The sequence below is a fragment of the Peromyscus leucopus genome, chromosome 5, assembly GCF_004664715.2.
Source record: "Peromyscus leucopus breed LL Stock chromosome 5, UCI_PerLeu_2.1, whole genome shotgun sequence".
Lineage (NCBI taxonomy): Eukaryota > Metazoa > Chordata > Mammalia > Rodentia > Cricetidae > Peromyscus > Peromyscus leucopus.
Genome location: NC_051067.1, coordinates 40,170,295 through 40,177,674, shown reverse-complemented (window position 1 = coordinate 40,177,674; position 7,380 = coordinate 40,170,295). Strand labels below are relative to the sequence as shown.

Genomic DNA, 7,380 nt, shown 5'->3' with positions numbered 1-7,380 from the left:
TCATTCTAAAAATAACACATAAATTGTATTATTCAATGGGAGTCACTGTGATATTTATGCATTGCCTCTATCATGTATTGATGGTGTGCTTCCATGACTCTTTCTACTACCAGAAGTGGTGATCATGAATGATCCTTTATACACACAAGAGAATATCAGCTATTTCATGAAGGAAGGCAAGATGGAGGAAGGGACAGTTGTGGCTTTGAACTTTCTTCAGCCTCATTATTAGCTAAGCACAGTCACCATTTGTTAAGTGTTTATCCACCACTATGTGTTGAGATACTCTTAGTAGATATGGTATTATGTGCACCTAAACAAAACTATCAAGTTTTGTGTTTTGTATGCTGAAAGGATACATGGACATTTATCAATGCCTGACCTCTCTTACTGAGTGTGACAACATTTAGTCAGATGTCCATCTCTCTGAATAAGTATGAAGGGGCTGATAACTGCATAACCAAGTGTTAGAAACTCTGGAACATATAGTAATTTGGAATAATTCTCTATGAAGAAAGTAAAATATAAAGAAATAAAACAATCTGCCCAATAGAAGAAAAGAAAACAGAACATCAGAAGGAGGACACTCTGGGCAGCTCTCAGTTCAGGGGGAGTTCTGTAGAGAAGCTTGGCCTTCTGAAGGTAGAGGACATGCTGGTGGTGCTTGTGAAGAAGAGATACCATGTAGCCACTGGCCCCTCCCATGGCTCCCTGAAACACTGCATCTCTCAGGACCATGAGGGTGAGAAAAATCCATCTTATTATCCAGCTTTCTGGCAGAAAATAGCAATAATTGCTGCCTTTTTTAACCTGTGTTATGTTCACACTGTTGATACTTTTGATGTAATATGGTAAATTCATGCTGATCAAGAAATTGAGTATCCAAAAGAAGAACAGCGAGGAAACAATGTGCTGTGGAGTCTTTAGGGTGAACCTCTGCCATCTGGAGTGTCTGGGGCTGATGGTGATGGCCTGGACCACAGTGAGGAGACTGCTGGTGCAGATGGAGAGGCCCCGGGATGTCCTTGCCAGGTAAACAACAACTTTACAACTGGTGTCATCTAAGAAGTTTCTAAAATTAAAGGCTTCTATAGTCTTCGGCATCCCTTTTGAAAGAAGCATTATGATGTTTGTGAGTGCCAAGTGAGCAAGAATGAGGTATATAGGTTTCTTCTCTGTGTTTTGGAACATGTGCATGTAACTCACAAAAACTGAGATGTTCCCCATGGTGCCAAGCCCAGTGAGACAGAAGAAGACTGTGCCCTTCACAGGGTCCAAAACCATCCTTATTTCTGAGGCAGAAATACTTGATCCAGCAAGCACCTTTTTGAAGAAATCAGTAAATCATGGTAAGTATCAGAAAAAAAAAAAATCTTTTAAAGCCACTCAGTTTTCTGGAGAATAAGGTAATGATCTATATTATTGTTCAGATTTATTGACCCAGAATTTCCTTGAAGACTTGTTTACAGAAATCTAAATTTCCAAGCTATGTGTTGAACTTAATTACATAATCTCAAATTATACTAGTAACAACAAAATCAAGATGTTGACACAAAAACCAGTTGTAGCCGGGCGGTGGTGGCGCATGCCTTTAATCCCAGCACTCGGGAGGCAGAGCCAGGCCGATCTCTGTGAGTTGGAGGCCAGCCTGGGCTACCAAGTGAGTCCCAGGAAAGGCGCAAAGCTACACAGAGAAACCCTGTCTCGAAAAAAAAAAACCAGTTGTAGATCAAGAAGATAAAGCAGAGAGTCTAAATACAAACCAATGCGCCTTCACCCAAAACACACTGAGGAAAGTGTAGCCTCAGACAGAAGGCAGAAGCTAGATCCATATCCCTTATACTTCACCAAAAAAAGTGAAAATGTGTTCAAAGCCATGATGTAGGAACTGAAGCACTGGGAATGTACAAAAAAAGCTCAGGGAAAACAACTCAGGGCATGGCAGGATCCTCAGAGTAAGCTCCTCTCCCAGCCTGCACTGAAGACAGCCTGCACCCATCACAGACTCCCCACTCATGTTAGCTGTGTTGGAAAGGCAGGAAAAAACAGCCACAGAGCCACCTGGAAACACTGCTGCTCCTGATGTCATGTTGTCACCGAGCAGCTGCAAAGAGCCACCCTGAGGATACAACCCAATCAACACCCAGGCAAACCAGCTGAACACTTCTGTAAGAGGCAGCAGAAATGGCCAACGAACACAGGAACAATGCTCTCTATTTTTAGCCACTGGGAACAAGGCCTTTGAAAAAAAAAATCAAATTATCACCCCAGGGAGGGTGCCATGTAGGAACCATGGGATTCTGCTATGGAGGGTGTTCAAAGGAACACTGGACTCCCAGTGAGTGGCTTTGGGACCTTTCAGGGAGCCTGGAACAGTTCTAGATGTTTAGAAGTTTATGGTGTGGATTAAAAGATTAATTAGGCATGGTGTTATAAAACAAAGACATGTTCAAGCAAGGGATTCCATAAAATTCTATTTAAAAATAAATAAAGGACCTGGCACCCTCTTTTGGTCTCTGCCAGGATAAGTCGTGAAAACAGGGCAATTCCTAGCAGGCAAAGCACACAGAGAGATATTTTAAAATAAAATAAATCTTATAAAAATAAATGGTTGGCACATCCCTGGTGTGAACTGATCTTTCACAGGAACAGTCAAGGTGGACTTCGCAGCTGCCCTGTGACATCAGGAGCAACAGTGTTTCCAGGTGGCTCTGTAGCTGTTTTATCCCTGCCTTTCCAACACAGGTAACACCACAGGAGACTGTGAATGTTGCAGGCTGTTCTCCCTGCAGTCTGGGAGAGGATCTTGCTCTTCTAACTCTAAGAGCTTCCGTCTCCCTAACTAGGAATTCATGTCAAATGATGGGCACTTTCTACAGAGTGAAAGAGATCAGGATGCTTCATTCAAACTTTGGGATTTGTGCATGTTTTGTATTCTTGAAATGCAATTCTGCAAGCCTCCTGCTTTTCCTTTGTATAAAGTATTAAATATGGCTATAGATCTCTGTCCTGAAGGTCTCTGACAACATGAACTATGGAAACTAGGCTTGTACCAGGTAGATACAGGCATCCTCACTCTTCTAGGAATATCAGTTATTGCCTTTCATCTCCCCTGACAAATGGGGTTATTAGTACCTGAGCCATTGCATTATAGAGAGCAGAACACTGCTACAAATCCTTTGCACATAATGAAACATGCTGCAGCACTTATAGCAACTGCAGTAGTGTAAATGAACAAGCTGGAAATAAAAACCAAGTATTTAGTCGGAGATTAGAATGTACTAAAAGTGTCGACACTCAATGCATCTCAGAGTCCTGATGGACTTTTCAATTCTTTTCAAAGTCTTTCTGTCTGTACATCTGTCTGGGATTGCATGCTTCTTTCCAGCCCTCTGTTCCTTTCCACAAACCTCAATGATCATACTTAATAAGTAAAGAGACAAGTGAATGAAATGAACACTGTCAGAGGAAGACGGCATCATAATACTACTGAAAGTCCTTTAGAAAAGTAGTGGGTTTTTTTTCTCCTTTTTTCTCTATTCTTCTCTCATAAAATACATCCTAACCACAACCTCTCCTTCCTCCACTCTTCCCACCCTCCACCTCCCCTCTCCCCCATATCCACTGCACCTCCATTTCCCTTCAGAAAAGAGCCAGCCTTCCAGGAATACCAACCAAACAAGAAGCAATAAGACTAGGCACAAACCCTCATATTAAGGCTGGATGAGGCAGCCAGTGGGAGGAAAGGGGTCCCAAAATCAGACAAAAGAGTCATAGACACCCACCCTTCTCACTGTTAGGAGTCCCACAAAACCCCCAAACTAAACAACCGTAGCATATATACATATATATATACACACACAGAGGACCTGGCACAGACCCGTCGCCATCTCCGTGGTGGTTCTTTCAGTCTCTAGAAGCCCCTGGGAGGCCAGGGCAGTTGATTCTTTGGGCTGTGTTCTCCTAGTGTCCTTGACCCCTCTGGCTTCTAGAACGGTTCCTCCCCTAGAGAGCTGTGCATCCTAGTCTTGGATCAGCATAGGACTACTTATCCAATAGGTATCCCAGAGGCCTGGCACCCATGGAGTCTCATTTGGCAAGGATCAGTAGACCCGGGACAGAATAGGAATTTACAAAATTCCTGCATTTTGCAGGTTCTTTTCTCTCTCCTTATATATTCTTTGGGCAGTTTTTCAGTTTTACTCTGTCAGTCACACATGCAACAGCTGTAATTTTACCTAGAAATTCTGTTTTTTCCAGAATATTTTCCAATATGATTCATCGGGGGACTAATGCCTCTCAAATCTCTTATCTGGAATTGCTAACTACAACTCCTAAACCGGGTAGCTTTTCTGACTCAATAGAGAGAATTAGGTACATATGAGAAAACAGCACTTGGAACTTTAACCATGTCTCACAGTTCTGGAAAGGAGAGTAAGGAATGCGTACACAAAATAGGGGAAAAGTCTCAGGAACGCACATGGTGCCTACCATTGAGAGTAAGTTCCCTGGACACCAAGCATATAGAATCAATGGTAGGCTCTGGTAGGCTCCAAGAGGAAAATGTGCAGTGTAAAATATGGGATGGACAGAGCCATCTTTACTATACATAGGAGCTTATATGGAGGAAGAGTATGGTATGTGAGTTGGGAAAAAAGTGCCTTATCAAAGTCTGCCTTTCATATAGAGATAGAGTTGGGACCTTCTTGTGGAAAAGGGAACTATATAAAAACATATCTTGCAGACAGGAAATAATTGTGTGGGTTTTAATATTGTTGTCCTTAAAGTGTTGTATCCATGTTCATTACTTTCTGACTTTGTAACTGCAAGTAGCTGCCAGATGAGGTAAGTACTGCAAGAGCAGGATGTGCCTGGCTCTGGATTTAGTTAAGCCTGCAAAATACTGAACTCTGTGTCTACAAGAAGGTTATGTAGGGGGTGGGAAAGTGTATTTGGGGAAGCATAAAGGGGAACAAGGGGGTCTTTTATAGTGATTACAATGTATTTCTTAAAATATAAAATATTTCTTAAAAGTCAAAAATAAGGGCCAATATTTATGCAAGCCTGGTAGAAAAAAAAAAACTCTGTTAAAGTATAAATAAAGACAGCTCGAGCTATTCCAGGCCACTTAAGTGCAATCCACCTGGTGGTCAGATGCTTTCCTTCCTCTAAGGCCCCTTCCCCTTCTCAGGACCTGAACCTGAGCCAAAGCTGGACCCTGGCCTGTACTCCTCCACTTCTGCGGGGTTCCCTGAGCTCTGCCTGACATTTGGTTATGGGTCTCTGCATTGACCTTGGGCACAACAGTGGTGCCTCTGACTCAGGGAAAGCAGTTTCAAAAACAGACTTCGCTGGGAGGACCAATGGGAGGGGAAAGAAGAAGGAACAGCAGTAAGGACAAACACAGGAAAACACAATGACATGTGCATGAAAATGTCTCAATGGTTCCCGTTACTTCACACAGTAACAGAAGAAAAACAGCAGCAGCAGCAGAAAAAACAAAAAACAAAACAGGGTGGCTCTGCATTCTGATGGGGGGTAATGTCCCACCCGGACTGGCTTCCAAATCAGCTGGCAGGGAAGTGAATCTATTTCTTAAATTAAAACATAAGGTTATTGCTCCTTGATTCACCGTACTGGGGTGAGATCATCAGGAGTTATAGCAACTCAAGTCTGGCAAGTTTGTAACTATGTTTTTAATCTTTTGTTGTAGTTGTTGTTGTTGTTGTTATGAGATGCCTGGGTCTCTCCTAGACGGGCCTTGCTCTCACAGAGGTCCACCTGCCTCTGCCTGTCTGGTGCTGGGATTAAAGGCGTGTGCTATCATGCCAGGCTTACTTTTCCATCTTTGGAGTTCTTAACAGTCCTCACCACGGTCTAGGAACACAATGAACATACTGACTTACTACTTCAGTGCAACATCATGTGTCAGGATGGAGACTTTGAGGATGGATTCACCAAAGAAACCTTCACAGTGAACAGCAACAGCCTGGAGAGTTAGCCGGCAGACTAGAACAGACACAGTTGCTGACAAAGGCCATGTAGAAATTCATCAAAAATGAAAAGGATGGACTAAATTTACATCACTGACATCCTTATAAGGCAAGTTAACTTTGAGGTTAGAGAAAAATGGACATTTTCCATAGAAATTTGAAAAGTTTCTATTTATTTTTAGTTATTGGAAGAAAGGAGAAAACATTAGACAAAGATTCACCCCAAACTCTCTCAGGGTGGCAGACCCTGGGCACAGGGTAGGAAGCACCCTGCATCCTGGCGTCATGTGTCCTGGAAATGGCCCCAGTTATTTCAAGTGTCAGCAGAAGGCTGAAGGTGACCAGGCTCAGCCTCTCCTCTCCTCCTCAGCTCATGAAAGAGTCACATGCATGTCTTTAAGCAAAACACTGCCTGGCACATGAGATTAAATGAAACTGTGACGTCTACTCACCACGATGATGAGGTGCACATGGGCTCCGGGTACTTCTGGCAAGTGAGCCTGCCCGGGTCATATTTGTACCTTCAGTGTGTGTACAGCACTTGTCACCATAAAGTATCCTCAAGACACTAACACATCGTGCTGTCAGAGAAAAGGGAGCCCTCTGCAGAACCTGGTCCCTAAAGCATGGCTTTACCTCTCCCTCCTCAATTACGACATTTGTTTGCCTCCAAAGTTACCCCTGGATTAATTAGGTTTTCATTACATCATAGAAACAAGTGAAGTAAGAAAGTGAACAACAGCAAAGTTTCCATGTTTAGAGTTCCCCATATTCCTGATCCCTTCTTTACCTTTCTAAACTAAGTCTACGACGAATCAGAATAGATACCTGCCTCTGGTACAGAGGGAAGTCAGTTTTCTCCAGCCCTTGTTGTGTGGAGGACATAATAGATGACATCTGTCACTTTACACTCTACTTTCTGAGCACATCCCAGCCACACACATGGGCAGAACAAGGTTTCTTTGCCTCATCTGCGCATGTTCTAGGTCACCATAGTCTGCCATAAGCAATGGTTTTACTCCTTCTTCATTAAATAAATGGTATCCCCTTTTCAAATTATGTTCTAACACCACTATATCCTCATAAACAAAGACACTCCTGATACCCAATGCAGGATAAACACACTTAACTGTAATTGAAGGAAATTCCTTTATCATCTTCATCCTTACTTTTGAATGTGAAATTGAATCCTGGATGGATCAAAGGTCCCATCGCATTTTCAAGGGTGAATACAAATATAAAAATGAAAATCCTAATTCTCCCTGAAGCAAAAGGTCATGATTAATCTCAACTTCTTCTTTTAAAACATTTTCATCATACGTTGTGTATATTTTTTCTCTTTTATTTTTTGAGTTTTCTATTGAGTTTATTGAATTCATAGTTAATA

At 42.3% G+C, this 7,380-nt stretch overlaps 1 pseudogene across 1 annotated transcript; it reads right to left on the bottom strand.

Moving 5' to 3' along the window:
- Positions 1 to 387: 387 nt before the first annotated feature.
- Positions 388 to 6,137, bottom strand: LOC114700342 (annotated as a pseudogene). The gene is made up of 2 exons (XR_003735670.1): positions 6,113 to 6,137; positions 388 to 1,292 (listed from the first exon to the last, which is right to left on the bottom strand). The product of XR_003735670.1 is annotated as a putative vomeronasal receptor-like protein 4 (transcript).
- Between the last annotated feature and the right edge of the window lie 1,243 nt (positions 6,138 to 7,380).